General features: G+C 44.7%; 1 protein-coding gene across 1 annotated transcript in view; it reads left to right on the forward strand.

Annotated features, from left to right (window-relative positions):
* The window catches only part of MYO10 (myosin X), a 212,925-nt gene that overhangs the window by 74,257 nt on the left and 119,836 nt on the right, over nt 1-18,832 (forward strand). The gene's annotated exons all lie outside the window — the stretch shown is intronic.

The raw sequence follows: 18,832 nt of genomic DNA on the forward strand, positions 1-18,832 counted from the left end.
TTATCTTGGCACCAGTGATGCCCACGCTGCCAAGTCCCTTGAACCTGTGCATTGTGACCCCTGTCTGACGCTTACAGCAGCCTTTTTGCCGGGGAGGAAGGCATTTTTCAGCCTTTGGACAGATTAGGAAGGTTCCAAGGAGTGGACCGACTCACATCTGGTCGCATCACTGAAGGTGCTGAGACCTCTGTGAGGAGGTGATTTCTGGATGTTGGTCTCCCTCTGAGTGGAGTCCCTACACCTTTGTTATGGCACCTTTTAAGATACTTTCGGGATCATTTTCCTCATCTTTCCCTTCCCTTGACTGGCTCTCAGCACCTTTTTTCATCTGTCTCTATCTCCTCAGCTCCTTGAACAGTGCCGGGCACAGAGTCAATACATTTTGAACAAAAGAGCTTTTGGCAAAAGGCAGGTGAGCAGACCTAGACCCCCATCTCAGTCAACACATGTGTCAGAAATTACACTTATTTGAACTTCGACAGATGTGGGTCACATTTTCTGAAGTGCACATATATAGGTGTAGAGGGTTTTCTCTAAGTTGCTGTTTTTCAAGGGCTACTTTATACTGTGAAACCAAGAATCGACTTTCCACCTAATTTGTTTGTTTACTGTGTAATACTATATCCAATTTTAAGAACCCCCCCCTCCCAAAAAAAAGATTAGTCTCGTGGCTTGGATGACTCAGTCCTCTTTGTCTAGGTATCAGATACTGTGCGAATCTCAGCAGGAAGCAGGCTGTGCCCGGGTGTGGGCTAATGTGTGCCCAACCGGTTGGAAACACTGCAGGCCCCTGAGCTTGCCTAGGTCTGGATAATGAGGCCAGGACAAAGAGATCGTGGACTTTATTATTAGACATACTTACAAAAAATCTTATTAATGAAAAGCAGTTTGCAAGGAGAGTTGGCATAGAAGTCAGCTTCCATTGTTACACATTCAAATAGAACTTGGCTTGGGTGAGCCAACTTAGTTATTAGTGTCTCAGGCACCAGGCTGCTCTGGGTGTGTGTGTGTGTGTGTTTGTGTCTGTGGAGCTTATGAAACATAACCGTCCTTTCTGTCTCAGAGAAAGGTGAAAAATTAAGAGTTTTCACGTGAAAATGAATCCGGAGCTCTGCTGGTTCATGCTTGCTCATGCATAATTTAAAGGGTGTGAAATTTCGCAGAGGCCAACATTGGTGTCAGTTCAAAGTGAAGACATTTTAAGCCGTTTTTCTAAAATCTGAAACATCCGCCTGACGAGTGTTAGCCTGCTTGACAGAACTGTGTGCGTTGTTAATCATTTGTTCTGACCTTTTGTACAGAAATATTGTCTCTCTTTTAATAGGCTTAGCTCAATCCACAAAATAATTACCCATAATATCTCAGTTCTTCTTATACACAGTGAAAAGACCTTTAGAACGGAATTCATTTAAAAATTGTTTCCGAATAATACTTTTTTCTGGGTCTTTAGGGTTATGTAAACAGCTTCTAAACATTTTTAATCACCTCTTTTTTATTTTTTGAAACTGAATTAGCTTTTCATATGTAGACTCTCCCCCACCATACGTTGGTTTTAATGTTATTTATAGCAGCCAGACGTTGTAAATAAAGGCTTAAAGCCTATTTTTTGTTGTACCATTTTGGCAATTATAACATCTCCTCTGAAGAATGTAAACACTATAGATTTGATGTCGTTGCCAGTGTGGGGGTAGTCCTGCTGTTCCTGTAGTGGAGGGTACCAGGCCATAGTATTTCTCAAGGAAGGCTTCTAAGAGCAGGAAAAATAAGATGTTGCTAGTAAAATGTCAAGCAGAGAGTGCTCGGGGCAGATGTGCCTAAGCTCTTCCATGTTACTTTATCTTTTTAATTCCCGGGTTACAGTCTGTTGGTAGGAGACCTGGCCAGGGATTGTCAGAGCCTGCCACATTGGGTTCACCCCAGTTCCTTCTCACCCAGACCCACTCATCTCTCTTCTGGCTGCCAGACTCCTGCTTTCTTCCTAAACCTGGCATTGAAGCACACAGCCTCTTATAACTGTAACAAAGTGGTTCACCAGAGTATAGGGCATGGGGGAACTGGGACTTGAACGCTGGACTTATAGATAATGTTGAATGTGGTGGGGTTTTTTTGTTTTGTTTTCCTAACCACCTAGCCACTGAATTGCTACTAAAATCTCTGAAATCTTCCTCCTCCTAGCTTTATTTCCCTAACATGTACTGCTAAGCCACCCAGCACACAAATCCTGAAACCCTCTTCCCAGCTGTTGAGTTAGTTGGTTAACAGCCCGTGGGTTCTGTCTTCATGTGCAGGCAGTGCCCTGAATTCAGATCCACATCCGTCCATGCTGACTGTTCAAGGACCCCTTTTCTGAGTCTCTGTCCCCATCTGGTCACACCGGGATGCACACATGCATCAGTAATAACAATGACAAACCATGGCCTCAGGTGCCGTTCAGTGGTTCCCAGTTGTCACTTGCTCTGTTGTCTTCACAGCTGACACCAGAAGCCCAGTTTATTGGCTCCATTCCAGACCTCTCCCCTGTCACACCCACTGGGGGAGGGACCCAGGTGGCCGCACTGCCCACCAGTTCTGCAGGGTAATTCTGGGACACACTGAAGCGGGAGGCTGATCCTCACCATGTCTTGCCTCAGCCTGGCCTTGATGAGGGTTTTCTACTGTAATCCTGGCCCCATCTTCTGGTACTGCTCCCCATTTTAATTAGGCGTTCACTGAAATTTCAGAAATCAACTCAGAAAAGCAAGGTGATGATGTTGATTTTGTTTCTGAGTCTTGGTGATGATTGTGCTAAAGCGTGTTGTGGAGTGTCTCACGCTCAGACACAGTGAAAATCAAACAGATGCCATTTCTCCGAGTTTTCCTGGGATTCACTGCCACCCACCCAGGGACTCACAGTGCCTGTGTAGGAAAGTCACCCAGTGACTCTCAGTCTTAGTGTGCTTACCAGTGTTTGTCTTCACGTTTTGGAGGTGGATATCTTTTGTAAAAATCTATTCAATCCATTGTTGGTGCTTTTCGATATTCTCGCAAGCAATCATTTGGAATGGTATATCCTCTTAAAGAGGTAAGCGTCCCAAACAGGAATTTTATCCTGGCAGCTAGTTGGACATTCTATAGTCCTCTGCAGTGTTAACAAAAAGTTCCTGGGAGTTCTGGTTTTCCCTCATTTTTGCATAAATAATGCTGTATTTGAGAGGTTGGTTCAGTTAAAAAAAAAACCTCTATACTATTTGGTTCATGTAACATCTTATTCACAATCATCAGAGAGAATGTTTCTCAGTAGAAAGTTGTGAGGAAAGGCCTATTGGCTTCTATTTCTGAAATAAAATTCTCAGTTCCTCCATTTAATGATTTTTGAGGGCTTATCCAGTAAATAATTATTTGTCGTGTCTCTACTAATAGATTAAAGAAAGATCTTTTTTCCGTATTAAAGAACACATTTCTCACTGATTAATGAAATATGATCTTGTTCTGAGGTACCGTGTAAACAAAGAGGTTGCATTCCTTTGCATGGTGCCTGTTTGCCCATCTTCACATGGTAGTTTTATGGGGAATAAGAATCCAGACTGTTGGGACATTTGAAAGGAGGCCTTAGCAATGGGCATTTACCGTGCGTTCTGATCACACACCATTCTCTTGATGTTGGGCCACCTTGCATGTAGAACAGAAACTGGTAGACGATTGTGTGGCTTTGTGCCTGGGCTTCAACAAGACAGCAGTAACTCATGTGATTTGCACTGGTCTGAAATGCCAGCCTAAATTATTATGAAGCTGATGTTTTGCTTTGCTAAGATGATTATTACATTATTTGGTTCTTGTTAATGAAAAAACAGTATTGTTTTTAGATATTTCAATCATCTGAAATAGTGGTTAATGAAGAGATTTCGAGCTTTTTGATGCATAACAACTTTCCCATGGAAGGAGCTCGTGCAGACTGCTTTTGCATAGGCCCAGTGACCTTGATCAAGAATAGCAGGTGTCCTTGAGAAGTTATTCTGAGGCAAGGGTTCTGCTAAGTGCTTGACATGACTTAGCTCACAGCAGTCATGGGAGGCAGGCCCTCTCATTGCCATGGTTTCAGTTGTGAAAACTGAGGCACACAGTGGGGAGGTGTCAGTCCTGATGACACGCTGCCTTGATTGGACATGGACAGGATGTGAGCTGGGGTTTGAACTGAGGTCAGTGGGAGGCCAGAAACTGCAATGACTCGTCACAAAATTGTGTATGCTATAGATTGAGCAAGTCCTGGCTGGTGACTTGGGACCTGGAGTTTTCCTTCCACCCCCGTGTAGCTCTGTGTACCTGATTTGGCCACTGAAGATGCCCTGCTTCACGCAGCCCCGTGCATTCCTGCCAAGCCCATCATGGCATTTGGAAGCGCGTAGGGTTCTGTCTTGTTGCCACTAAAACTGGAGCCAGAGGCATTTAGGGGCCAGGGTCTGGGTGTTAAACACATACTATGGAACAATGAAGACGTCTCCTGTCTGAATATTGGAAGTGCACTTCACCTTGGATGGGGTGCTCGGTGAGCCCCATGTTAGTGTTTGCAGTTCTTTACCTAGTAGGTGTAAAGCCAGAAAGGGTTGGGTTGAGGCCAAGATGGTAGAGACGTTCATGGAGAAGAGCAGGTGAAAACCAGAGGGCAGGGGTGGGGTGTACGCCGAGTAATGAGGCACAGGGACAGTGACCAGGCTGGTCCCGTTTGAGAGGCACTGGGGCATCCTCTGCTTCTGCCTTCTCAGCTACCTGTGTTCCATCCTCTCCCTCTTCCCAGCCTTGTCCTCTACAGCCTGCCTTGGGCTCAGCTTCACTTCTCTGTGGTCAGACTTCGGCTTCTGATTTGTATGGAGTGGGTCCAGCTGTTCTGCTAAGGTTGGCCTTCCTCATTCTGCCAGTGCCGGTTTTACCTGATTTCTGCCCGCAGTTCCCTTAAGCCCCTTGGGCATCTGAATTTTAATCAGCAGAGTGGTGGTCCGCATGACATCTGTGCAGGGCTTCATCTGGCAAGTGACAATATTGGAGGTGGGCTCAGCATGCTAGTGAAGGAAGGGCACCTGAGTCTATGGATCTCTTCGTGTGTCACCTTCTGGCCCAAGTGCCTATTTCAGCTATTAAAACAAAAGCAAAATAACCAGCAGCTTTATTGAGGTATAACTTACCCCCAAGCAATCATCACCTCATGATTTTCAGAACATTTCTATCACCTCCAAAGGAAAGCTCAGACTTCATAGCAGACACTCCCCGTTTTCCCCTCTCCACCCCCCCAGCCCCCACAACCACTCATCTTTCTGACTCTGCATTTGCTTATTCTAGATGTTTGATATAAATGGAATCATAATGTGTGGGCTTTTGTGTCTGACCTCTTTTACTTGCCATATTGTAGCAAGTTTCACATTCCTTTTTATTGGTGAAGAATATTCCACCGTGTAGGTATACCACACGATGTTTGTCCATTCATCTGCTGATGGATGTTTGGGCTGTTTCCACCTTGGGGCTAGTGGGACTAATGCTCCTAACAACATTTCTGTACAGTGGTTTTTGCATGGACACGTCTTCATTTCTTTGAGGTATATACCTGGGCACGGGATTGGTGGGGCATGCGGTAACTTTATGTTTACCCTTTGGAGGAACTGCCAGACTGTCTTCCAAAGCAGCTGCACCATTTTACATTCCCTCCAGCAGAGTATTAACTCACATACTCTTAACGGGCATATATAGCTATCAAGGGATTAAGAGAGCAGAGAATTTTTTTAAAACTTAGAGAATTCATGCTCTAGCTGGTTTGGCTCAGCGGTTGGAGTGTCGGCCTGCGGTCCAGAGAGACCTGGGTTCGGTTCCCGCTAAGGGCATGTACCTTGGTTGCAGTTTGTCCCCGGTCCTGTTTGGGTTGTGTGGGTGGCAACCACTCAATGTGTCCCTCTCACATTGATGTTTCTCTCTCTCTCCCTCCCACTCTATCTGAACAAAATATCGAAAAAATGTCCTCGGGTGAGGATAAAAAAAAAAAACTTAGAGAATTCATGGACATGGACAACAGTATGGTGATTGTGGAGGGGAGGGGAGTGGGTGGAGGTGGAGGAGGGCATAGAGGGGATAAATGGTGATGGAAAAATAAAATAAATTATATATATATCTCTATGTAGTCATTTAAGATAATGTGGATTTATTCATTCGTTTCTAAAGCAAATCTTAAGGTCTCTGAGGGATCGACCGCTCTGGGTTTGATGCGGCTTTTCCCAGTTTGCAGATGTCCACGAGGCGGGAGGCTGTCACGGCTGCATTTCCACCATCGCAGTCTTTGTGGTCGCCTTGCCCCTCGCACGGCCTGTGGGGTCTTGGAGTTTTTGGTTTCAGCCTTCACCTTATTCTGTCCCTAGAAGGCAGAGGAAGGCGAAGTGGCCTGGGTAGCTGAAGACCGGCAGCCATGCAGGGGTGACCCAGGGAAAGGAGGAGCGGGGGTGGAGCTCGCGGGGTCACACCACGTCCTGGAGGGGCTTCCCCGTGCCAGTGGTGACCAGGTGCTGAGCGCGCGCGGCAGCCCTTCGTCTTTATGCCTGTTTTGATTGTGTAACACTCTAAAGTGCGAATCTGAAGAGACGCACGTTATTGAGGATATTACCAGAAAGGAAGGATCTCCAGACCCTCTTTTGGGGAAAGCTCAGAGGTGGATGGGAAGCTCTGCAAAGAGTGATAGTGACCAAGACCCGCTCATGTTCCTCCCTCATAACTTTTGCTGAGATGAAGATTCCAACCAGATGTCCATCAGTCTCCCTACACCTCAGATACTCTGGCTTTTTGACACTTGGACCAGATGTCCTACAGCAGGTGTGCAAGGCTTTTATATCCTTTGCATTCACAGACATTTACGGAGAATGTCTTGTTGACACTTTTCAGAGGGAAGCAAACAAGCAGTATTCTTTTTTAGCCCTCTTAATGTTGTTTGTGGTCCCAAACTCAGTACGTAGTACTAATTTTTCTTAATAAATATGTCTTTTTAAAGAGATCCTTGCCATCGTTTAGTGACCTATATTTTTTCAGTTTTTTCTCTTTCAGCCTTCTGCCTGCTCCTAATCCTTTCAATAATTCATGTAGCGCTCTCCTGACATTTCCAGGGGTTTCCTTGGCAGGGAGGGGTTGGGCTAGCATGCGGGGAAGGTGTGGGAACTAATCATCGCATGTTTCAAGCTGTTGTGCCTCATTTCTGGCCTTTCCTATTATCTTCTGGATGATTTGTTTTCTTCTACTTCTTGGGCTATAAGCTTGAACCAAGCTGACCTCTTGGCTCCCTGTAGATATTTTAGCAAACTAACAGCCAACAACAACTTTTGGTTTCAGCCTGGAACCTGGAATCATTTTGAGTCTATCGTTATTCATTGGGTTCATAAATACCTTGTATGGTATCTCTTAATTCTTACTTGACACTTGGAAATGAGTAGCATGCATAAAACAGAGTGCTTAAAGCTCGGATTCATAACACTGATTGTGACTTTGTTTAAAACTCCAAGATGTGTGCATATTTGGCTCAAATATACATTTTTTCATTTTACTTTAGAGCAGCCAAGGAATTACTGCCATATTGTACAGTTTCAGGCAGTTTCAAGGCAGCCAGTAAGTAAAATGTTGATTTACAACTCAGCCTTTGGAGTTAGGTTTTACATGCAAATGCAAGGTACTTGTTATATGCTCTTAGCACCATAGGATAGCTGGTGCTCATCCCCTTAGCACCAGTTAGTAAGCTGCTGGTGCCAGACATGTCACTAGGTGATGGGGACCAAAGGTTTTCATGAGACACCATCTAGATCCTCCCATACTGGTCCAATAAAGGGACAGCAGCATGGCCCTGTCCTTTGTAAACATCACTACATCTTGCCCGCCTTCCCACGGGCCCATTTGGAGCCCCAGATCCTCATCACACTGCTCCAGGAAATCAGCCACTTCCAAGCAGGAGCCCAACATTTGGCCACCCTGGTTCTTAGGAAGATATGAGAAAGAGATTGTGTATGTCTGTTGGCCATTTGTATGTCGTCTTGGGAGAAGTGTCTGTTCAGGTCCTCTGCCCATTTTTTAATTGGATTGTTTTGTTGAGTTATTTGTGTTCTTTACATATTTTGGATATTAACCCCTTACACTTGAAACCTATATAATTTTAGTAACCATTGTCACCCCAATAAATGTAATGAAAATATTTTTTAAAAGATTACAGTATAATGTGGTAGCAGAAGCGGTTCTGTCCAAGGTGCTGTGGGAGAGAAGGGCACTCTGCTCAGGATGGGTGTGCTGGCTGAGGCTTGGAAGGCGGGTGTCCAGGAAGAATGAAAGGCGGACCCTAGGAGAGTTTACCGCAATGTGGCCCGCAGGAGGGGCAGGAGAGAGGGCAAGAGACAGGGCTGGAGTGAGCTTGGTGGGAGAAGCAGCAGGGGCCCTCAGGGAATGCCTTGTATGCAACCACACTAAGGGAATCACTCTTCATCCTTGGAGTGATTGGGAACCAACTGAGAGAATTTCAGTCAGGGCAAGATCAGAATGCATCCTTGATAGCAATACCAGGACTAACACCGGAAGTATTGTAATTGCTAACTTAGCTCCAAGTACTCAGCTCCCTACCACTCTGTGAGGTGTACGAATTATTATCATCCTTTTTCCGTACATGATAAAGTGGAAGGTTACAGAACTGAGTCATGGGAGCAAGTTAAGGTTACTCAGCCACTGGGGAGCAGAGTGGAGTTCAGACTTACTGTTTAGACTTGCTGTTCAGACTTGAGCTGTGTCCCCTTCAAGATCCTAGTCAATTCCAGTCTAAGAAACACCAGCCAAAGAAACCCAAGTTATGGCTCTGAAAATGTCTTGCAAGTCTAAGTTATCAATGCTAATAAAATTTGTCATTAAAACTAGTAAAACAGAAACCAAGAAAACATTTTCTTCAAATTGATTTTTAAAGAAAGAGGGAGGAAGAAAGAGAGAGAAACACTGGTTGCCTCCTGCACAACCTCCACTGGGGATCGAGCCCACAACCTGGGCATGTACCTTGAACAGGAATCAAACCAGCAACCTTTTGGTACACGGGACAATGGCCAACCAGCTGAGCCACACCGACCAGGGCAAAACAACAACAACAAAACATTCTTTTCTTTTTTAAAATTTCTTTATTTTTTTTTCATTTATTGATTTTAGAGAGACAGGAAGGGAGAGGGAGAGAGAGATAGAAACATCGATGAGAGAGGACATTGATTGGCCGCCTCCTGCGTGCCCCCCACTGGGGATCGAGTCCATAACCTGGGCATGTGTCCTGACCGGGAGTCGAACTGACAACCTTTTGGTGCATGGGTCGACGTTCAACCACTGAGCCACACTGTTCGGACAACAGAACATTCTTAATCATTAAAATTCAAAATTAAATGTTTCTTGGCCTCCAACTTGAGTGCTCGGGATTCATACCACGGGACAGTGGAGGCGGAGCAACGAGCGAGGCAGCGGTGTGAGGGTCTGGACGGAAGGGCGAGGAGTGAGCCATGGCAGAGGCGGGAGGGAGAGAAGATGGATTCCAGGGAGTGTTGGTCATGTAATCACCAGGACTGGGGAGGTGGATGTGGTAGCCAGCAAGTGGAGGGATTTTAGGCTGATTCTGTTTCTGACTTGAGCTGAAGGAGTCATTCTCTGGGAAAGGGATGAGGAAGTAGGCAGAGAGTGAGGAGATATAGCGATCTGGGTTTGGTGTTTTTGTTTGCTGGTGGTTGTTTTTTTAAGATGCGTGTGAAACATCGGTGTGGTTAGAATTTTAGGAGTGGAGGTTCACATTCATGCTATAAAGGTCTAAGCTTATGATTCAGGATAAAGGATTCAGAAAGGGACCCTTTAAATTAAAACAAAGACCAGGACATTAAGACAGGAGAAAAGGAACCCCAGAAACGAGAGTTTGTCGATCAGTTATCAAGTGATCTTTGGGCCAAGAATTGGGGTTCCTGGGCTTGCACCCCATCTCCGCTTCTTCGTAGAGTTTCTCTGGGCAGAACCTTACTGTGCTTAAGACAAGTGGATTAGAAGAGAAGCCCGTTTTCCTTCTAATAGTTTGTGATTCTTGGTGGAGTTCTTGGTGATTCTTGGTGGATTATTTTGTTTAGTTTTTGTTTCCTTTTGAAAATAATTTAAAAAAATTGAATCAGTTATATGTATCCAGATATGTTCACTGATAGTGACACTGATTGGACTGATTTGTCTTTATACGTCTGGAATTGTTTAAAATTTTGAGAAAAACATCATAAAAAGGTATGAAAAAACAAAATTAAAAACACCTAGTCACTTGCAACCCATCATTGGAGTTCTGATCTATTTTCTTCCAGTCTTTTTGTCTGTATTTGTAAACTTCAGTAGTTTTGAGATCATTGTCTCCCACACGTGTACGGAAGCAATAATATAGAAAGACCCCGGTACCCTTGACTCAGTTTCCCTCAGTGATCTTACACAACAGCACTGCCAGGGCGTTGACACTGATCCAGTCAAGATACAGGAGCTTTCCATCAGCAGCGGCACCCCACATGCTGCCCTTTTGTGGCCACACTCCCTTCCCCTAACCTCTGGCCAGCGCCAGTGTTGCTCTCCGTGCTCTAGAACCGTCATTTCAAAAGTAGTATATCACAGAATCATACAGCTTGTAACCTTCTGGGACTGGCTTTTCTAGCTTTCGTGTGTGACAGATAAAGCTGCTATGAACATTCATGTGCAAGCCTTTGTGCAAATGATTGTTTTCATTGATCTGGAATGAAGGCCCCAGAGTAGTCACTGGTGTGTGTGCCTGTGTGTGTGTGTGTATTTTAAAAAATAAGCCTAGATGCCCTGGCCGGTTTGGCTCAGCAGTTAGAGCATCAGCCCACGGACCAGAGAGTTCTGGGTTTGGTTCCCGCTAGGGGCGCGTACCTTGGTTGCGGTTTGTCCCCGGCCCTAGTTGGGGTCGTGTGGGGGGCAACCAGTCGATGTGTCTCTCTCACATTGATGTTTCTCTCTCTTTCTTACTCTCTCCCTCCCTCCAGCTCTATCTGAAGATAAATGCAAAAAAATGTCCTCGGGTGAGGATAAAATAATAATAATAAATAATATAATAATAATAAGCCTAGGACTATACTGTATGTGTGCGTAGAATCATTCCACCATAGCTTTTGGTATAACTCTGTAATGAAAAAACATTTGTGTATCATGGTCTTTTCCTGCACTCTGAATTCTTCAACGTGGAAAGACCAGCTCAGGGGGCACAAACCTCTTCCTTTCCTTGGTAGACGTGGCCTGCGTGGTGGTGTAAGCTACAAGAAAGTTTTTGAGACATTTCCCAGCACAGCTGGAACAACAAGGGTGACTTCCTTTGGGCAGAATTTCCCGAAAATTTACACACATAGTTTTCTTTAATGGATAAGTAATGTAGTTTAGCATTTCAAAAAAATCTGTACATAATTTTTTTATAAAATCACATTTGCTAATGTTATGAATAAATTCAGATTGGAGGTCTCGTTTCCTTTATATGCAAATAGTCTGCGATGTTCTTTAGTGTGTGTGTGTGTGTATCAGCCATTCTTTCCAGCTCTGCCAGCTCACGTGAAGAGTTCACTTCTCTCTCTGAAGTGCACCCGCGGGGCCAGGGCCAGTGCATCCTCTAGGCCTTCCTGGGTGGTGGGCAGTTGCTGTGCAGGCGAGCTGGCTGCCTTCATCGTGTGGCGTGTCACGATGTCGCGGCTCTGCCTCTCCATCGGCAGATGTGCCGTCCACACATTGGCTGCCCGGGTGTCTTAGATTTCTCGAACTCTTAATCTTGTCAGTCTGCCTGCAGACTGCAGGGTCATCAAAAAGATCCCTGCTCAGTGGTTAACATTGGCTGCCCAGGGACTCCCCTGCACAGCCTCCATCTCCCTTGCGTTGTGGGCATCATTGCTGATGCTTTCTGTGGTGTGTCATTTGTGCACATGAAAGCAGGAAGGGATCCTCTGTTTGGGAACAACCATGCTTGTAGTGATCACTCCTAGAAATGACTCAGACATTGCTTTCTTGGGGGGTTTCTGGAAAGTTGGTCTCACTGAATTGTGTTTTATAATGAGATTTCTTCTGTGTTTTGCTTCTAGAAAAATCAGTGTCATGTTTGATATTAAGAGTTGTCCGTGATGATGAGTGGGTAGAGAAGTGTCTGCCCCCCTTACATGGCCCTCAGCTCCTTCAGGTCAAAGGCCAAGTGCCACTGCAGGGCACGGGGCCCCACACGCTGCCCAGCCACACTCCACCAAGCACACGCCCTGTGCAGCCTGGCCCCCAGGTGTGCTCTTCCCTGGCTGTCTTCCGTCCTGCGTGGCTAGTTCCCATTGTGTCCTGGGGATTTCCAGCATGTGGGCAGGATTGCCTGTTTGTTTTTCTGATCCCTCAATGGATGCTAAGCTTTTTGAAGGAGGGCATTTAATTCATCATTGTATTCCTAGGGTCCAGCACATAGCTGGCAGGAAAGACGGGGGAACTAGAGAGAGTAAATGAAAAATCATGGAATAAAAGAGAGATTAAACCCAGCACGCTGGAAAAGCAATGTCCAGTGTTTTCCCTTTCCCCTCTCCACCCCAGCTCTCGAATTCAGAGGCCCCCTGAGTTTTTCCCATTTCCCTTGCTGAGTATGCCTAGGGATGCACAGGCAGCAAGTGGCAGAGCCAGATGAAAAGGCCATCTTGAAACTAGCATCCCTGCAAGGTCTGTCGCTGACCTGCATGCTTCTCCTTGATCCCAAGAGATTCATTGCTGCCTGTGCTGTGTGCTATTGGGGAGGTTTCCTAACTTCTCTGATCTTTTGTGAATTCATCCTTTAAAAAATGATAAACAGTATTTCCTCCCCTGCTGAGGATCAAGTGAGGTAATAGAATCAACATGCCTGGTGCATGCAGCCAGCACTCAATATGTACAATTTCCTCTGCCCAGCCTGCTTCCTTATTTTGGTTCTGTGGCTGAATGCTGGGTATTGAAAACCTGATGACAATTTAAGTGACTTAATCTCACAGACTAGTTAGATAGAGTCTTTGAAAAAGAAGCTATCAGTCTTTGCTTTATCTATATTTAGTAGTCGATTATCTAACAAACTCACCCAAGGGAGGTCAAAGTAACAGATATTTATTTATGTAAAGATAATTTTAACCTCCTGTGCCATGGTTGTTAGGGTGCTAAGTCTCTGACAAATTTGAGCTAAAAGCACTATTTTTCCCCATTAGATGTGTATAATTTTGCTTTTGATTAGATTCCAGTGGAACTTTCTAGTGGACTGTACATTTTCATGCCCCAGATACGTTCTCCAGTCTCCCAAGGCAGCAGCACAGTAACAGGCCAGGGCAGAGTTTCAGTGAAGTGTTTGGCTTCTTTCTTAGACTTGTCTTAAGAGCATAGCGTGAGTCAGTGGAGCTTAACATGAGGAAGCTCGTGTTTTATTTACATGCTTGCTTGTTTTAGCCACATGTCAGGAGGCAAACATCTTAACCTTTGTCACTGATCATACTTTAATTCACGAAATATTGAGCCAGAAAATGAAAGAAAGAAGGAAATAAATTGAGAGGCATCCCCAGATATAATGTAGAATTCCCGGGAACCTCGAAACAAGGCCACCCAGATTTGTGCAAAGGGGTGAAAATAGAAGAAGTAAGTGTTATGTCAGATAGTTTTGCATCAGTGCACAAGCCAAGAGCTCTTGATAAAATATGAAGAACTAACCGTGCGGCCCTCCCTCTTGCTCCGTCCCTTCTCCCACGCAGCCGGTGTTCAGTCTTGCCTGCAGGGTGCTCCTCCGTCTGGGTCCAGACTGATTATTTCCCTGTAGAATGTTTTGCGCTGTTCCTAGCATTACGCCCCCCTCACAGAAATAACTACTTTACTGAGGTCTCGTTGGTGCCAATGGCTGTGACTTTTAGCTACATTATTTTCTTTCATTTTCATAACAATTCTGTGAGTTAGGTATTACTATTACCTTTCTTATTTTACAGATGGGAAATTGTGGGCCGGAGATGTTACCTTGCTCGTTGTCCCTGAGCTAGAGATAGCACAGAGCTAAGGAGAAATGAATCCATCCAGATCTGACCCCAAGACCAAGTTTTGGTCATTACGCCACCTTTGGAAGGCCAGGACCATCTAGTCCGTGTTCTTGAGTCTTTGTAGTGGGTCAAGGCTGGGCACTGGGGAGCAGGGCCAGCCTGCTTCCTGCTTGCACAGTTTCCGACTGTGGTTTATGACTTGGTCATGGTGAGGTGTGAAATCTGTTTAGATGGTCACAGCCAGCACATAAAAGAAGTAGAATAGAAAATATTGGGATGTATCAAATATCGTGATGTGTTTTAGGAAACTATGTGTATTGTAGTTTAAAGTATAAAACATATTTCTTACAGTAGGTAGTGTTCAAAAGAGTTGAAAGTCACTGACCTGAATGGGGGTGAGGTGGTGTTTAAACAAGTAGAATGATAGATTAGATGAGTGATTACAAATGGTCATAATGAGCTATGCAGACAGCACAAGTGTCTTCAGAAGGACAGCGATGGAATTCCTGCTGAGAGGAACCCTTGGGCTGAGACCTCAGGGAAGAGAGAGGATCAGGGTGTCAGTGCCTCAGACATGGGAGCAGCAGGCACAGGAGCCCTGGGCCAGGTAGACAGAAGTAGAAATAGTATGGACCATATTGTTTGACCATAACACAGCATAACTAGAATACAAAAATATAAGTAAACCCTAATGCCTAATAGTAATCTTTATCATGATTATCACCACCACCACTACCCTTCTTAAGCTGGCTCAAATAAGGAAGAATCAAAAACTAAGTTACATGTGTGGCTCAGTGGTTGAGGGTTGACCCATGCACAAGAGGTCGCCGGTTCGATTCCCAGTCAGGGCACATGCCCAGGTTGTGGGCCCAATCTTCAATGGGACGCATGCAGGAGGCGGCCAATCGATGTTCTCTCTTATCAGTGTTTCTATTTCTCTTTCCCCTCTCCCTTCCTCTCTCTCTAAAATCAATAAAGAAAAATTATTTTAAAAAAACAACTAAGTTACATAATATTGCCATTCTGACCTTTGATTGACCTCTTTTCACTATGTTGAGTTCTTTGTTTCTGAAAGACTTGTTTTTATGTTCTATGAAAGGTTTTGCTTATAGGCCAGCTCACTCTCGTCATTTTCTAGAATCTGCATTGACATCTGGTTGGTTGGCCTGTCGTGGGACTTCTAAACCAGGGTATCTCAGCCTTGGCACTCTTGACATTTGGGCTGGATAATTCCTGACCTTCACCAACTTGATATCAATAGCCTCCTTCTCCCTCCCCCCAGCTGTGACAACCCAAAATGCTTTCAGACATCAACACATATTCCTAGGATGGGGTGGGGGTGCAAAATGGAGAGCTTATCTAGAGAAAATTCCAGGCTAACATGAGATGAAGTTGCCCAGATTGAGAATACCCTCTTGCCATCTGCTCATCGAGAGAGGACATGATACCCCCCCCCCCCCCCTTAAGTAGAAAAAGTTAGGTTTTGTGACTGAGGATTCATAATGACTTGTAACAGGGGAAATCTGTATACATTACTCACTACTAGAGAAACTGTTGTGGAAGCATGGCGGGGGGTGCCTTGCAATGTGTACTATCCCAAGGTCAAAAAGGGATGGGGGTTGGTAATGGCTCAGCTGTTTTTATCTAAGTAATTGACTCCGTGCCTTTCCACACAGAAGTGGACACAGCCTTGGGCAAGCCTGTCCTGAGTTGTTTTCCCAGTAGTGTTGATTGGTTTCCTTTGTTCTCCATGTTTAATCCAGGCCATCTTGTGACCAGTGGCTTCTACTTCTGTAACAGGAGCTATTTGTTCTGAGGCCCCCTTTTCTCTAAATTGCTTTCCTGTCTGTTAATCTCCCATATTTTGCTCCATTTCTTAACCTCACCACCTTGCTCCCACTATATGCTCCACTGAAGTAACTCAGTTTATTCTGAGGTGGGGTTTTTGGAATATATCTTGTTACTGTGTTTTGGCAGTTGCCTGTTCCTGAAAAAATTCCATTCCTTAAACCTCTGCTATTTCAGAATAGTCTTGTGCAACAAATACCCTGTTAATTGCACATGGAAATGAGTTGTGATCGTTCAAAGGGCTCTCCTTAAAACTTCTTGAATAAGATTGTGGGTCTTACTAATCTGTTGAAATCTTTGAAAATTCCATCAGGTGGTTTATTCAACAAATACAGTGTGGGGCAAAAGTGGACGTACAGTTATGAGTATGTGAAACACAGGGTTTATTCTTGTATTATTATTTATTGTATTTTCATATGAACCTCTGTAAACTGACTTTTGCCCCACCCTGTCTGCATTAACATCCACTCTGTATGCATTTAACATACTGAACATCCTCACTTCCGTAGGGTTTCTACTTGGAGGTCATCCCCCAGTGAAGCTATCTCCAGATACCTAATATCAAGTAACCCCTCTTGGTACTCAATCCCCTTCCCCTCTGTGTTTTCATGGACATTCATCACCATCCGTGATTCTGTTACTTACTTGTATATGTGTGTTTTTCCCCTTTCCCCTTATTGGAATGTAAGCTATATTCCTGATGCTTAGAACACATCAGTAAATATTGGCTTGAATGAATGGATTTTCTTAATTTCTCAGACACTTATTTAGCACCTTTGAGGTGGCAGACATCATTCTGAAATCTTCATAGATATTAACCCGTTTCTGAATGGATGGTCATCCTTGCCTTTCCTTCATAAACATGTTTTTCTACGATTCTACTTTTTTTTTTTTTTTAAATAACCATTGTTTTGAGCGGCTGCAGTCCTATATCTTGGTGGAATGTTTTGTTTTTGTTTTTTCTGTTCGTAGCCTCTGGGTTATGTAACTGTTATCTTCCATCCTGGGTTCCTCTCCTTGAGGTCATGAGGATTGATCTGGTTCTCCTAATCTCCTGTCTCCTGGAATGCGCAGGGGCCCGTGTTGCCTACTCCGTATGTTCCTGAAAATATCTAAGGGAAGTCAGTGTGGAAGGGGGCCACACTATTTACAAGTCATGGCCACTTCTTCATTGGCCACGTCACCAGCTCTGAGCTGTTTACTTGTGCTCACAATGGTCTTGCTGTTCCTAGCGCATTAAAAAACAGTGAAATGTTTACATAGGACATAAATATTTAATCATTCTTCATATATATTTTACTGTCTAAGTGTTGTACGGTGTGTATTACTTCCAAAAAAGCAGAATCAACATAAATACAAACAATTTTAGTATTCTAAATTATTTCTGTCCTTAAATTTGGAATTCCCCATCTACTCAGACAATTAGTGGAGAAAGTTGTTTGTTTTCATCTTGGGCAGGACTTGATGGTGAGTTTGCAGAGGGTTGAGCAGGAGAAGGTTGAGCTGGCTTTGGTGGCTTTGGTGGCGTGCCTGGGATCCTACAAGAAAGATTTTCCGGGGAACTTGAGTAACCCGTCTGCCAGCTGTGTTGGCAGGAGCTTTGAGCAAGCAGCGTGGGGAGAGACCTTCCTGGGAGTGCTGGGAGCTAAGAGGGGGACACACAGCGCTTCTGTGCCTTCCTCAGTTGCCAGCCGTTCCCTGGCGCAGCCAAGCTCTGCTTCTGCCCCTACCGTCACAGTCACTTGGTGGAAGGCCAAGTAACCTGCCCACTGCGGTGTTTCTGGAAAACCTGCCTGGATTGACATCACAGGCATGGAGGAAACTGGGGAAGGCAGAGAGTTTCAGCTGTTGCTTCTGGGATTTTCCAGGTTGCCCTAAAACTACTTGTACCCTGAGCCGAAACCTTTCTGTTTAACTTCTGTTGTATTTATGAGTTAAAATGCAAGCTTGGGAGTGTTTCTGCACTCTTGAATGTTCCTGTGTATTCTTTACTCCACCCTGCACACCCTCTGAGGGCCTGGGGGTGCTCACGTGGCAGGGGTGGCCACCTTGCCACGAAGGGGGACTGCTGGGACTGGGGCATCTCCCGGTGGGTGTCCGAACACAGGAAACAGCTGGAGAGAGTGGCTGGTTCTCAGAAGACCTGCTGGGTATCGGCCCTGGCCTTGAGCAGTTTCTCAGGGCTGCTTTTGAACGACTCCTGTGGTTCCTGTGGCAGAAACGCCACTGCTGAAGTTTTAATTTTTTTCTAGAAAAAGAAAACATGCCATTTTCCATGGCTTATGAAAACCATCAAATTGGCACTTTTGCTTTTTTTTTTTGATGTGTCATTCTTTTTTGCAATAACATGCCATTTGTTGCCATGTAGGCAACTGGTTGATATTTAAAAACAGAATCCCTGGTCAAGAAGTTCTGCAAATATTCCAGAAAGTTTGGCATGTGTCTGTGCACACGAGAGTATGTGTGTGTATGGAGACTGCATATTTTTCATGTTCTTGATTTTTGCATCTCAGTGTTTTTGTTTTGTTTTGAGGATGAATATAGTAAAAGTGTAAAGCGAATAAATATGGAGTAGATGCCATAATGAAATTATGTTACTACCTGAGTCTGTATATAAAGCTACACAAGCTTTGGTCGACACACGGAGCTGACTTGAAATGGTTAATCCTAAACCAAATCAGTTGTGAGAGAGGAGTGCCGAGATCTGAGAAACACACGCACATTCCGTCATCAGCCTCACAGGATCGGCGGCGTCTCGTGTGCACGCCACAGCATGTAGCCAGCACTCCCCATGGCTGTTTGGAACTTTCAGGAGGACAGGCTGTCAAGCAAATGACCCGATTTTATTTTAAATCTGAGAGGGGATTTGTTTTGCTTAAAGATCACATGAATGCTATATATCCCGATAGTGAAGGGACGGTGTCCAAGGATATTTTCCAAACATTCCTGTGCAGATA

Source organism: Molossus molossus, unplaced genomic scaffold (genome assembly GCF_014108415.1).
Source record: "Molossus molossus isolate mMolMol1 unplaced genomic scaffold, mMolMol1.p scaffold_m16_p_3, whole genome shotgun sequence".
In the NCBI taxonomy this organism is placed as follows: domain Eukaryota; kingdom Metazoa; phylum Chordata; class Mammalia; order Chiroptera; family Molossidae; genus Molossus; species Molossus molossus.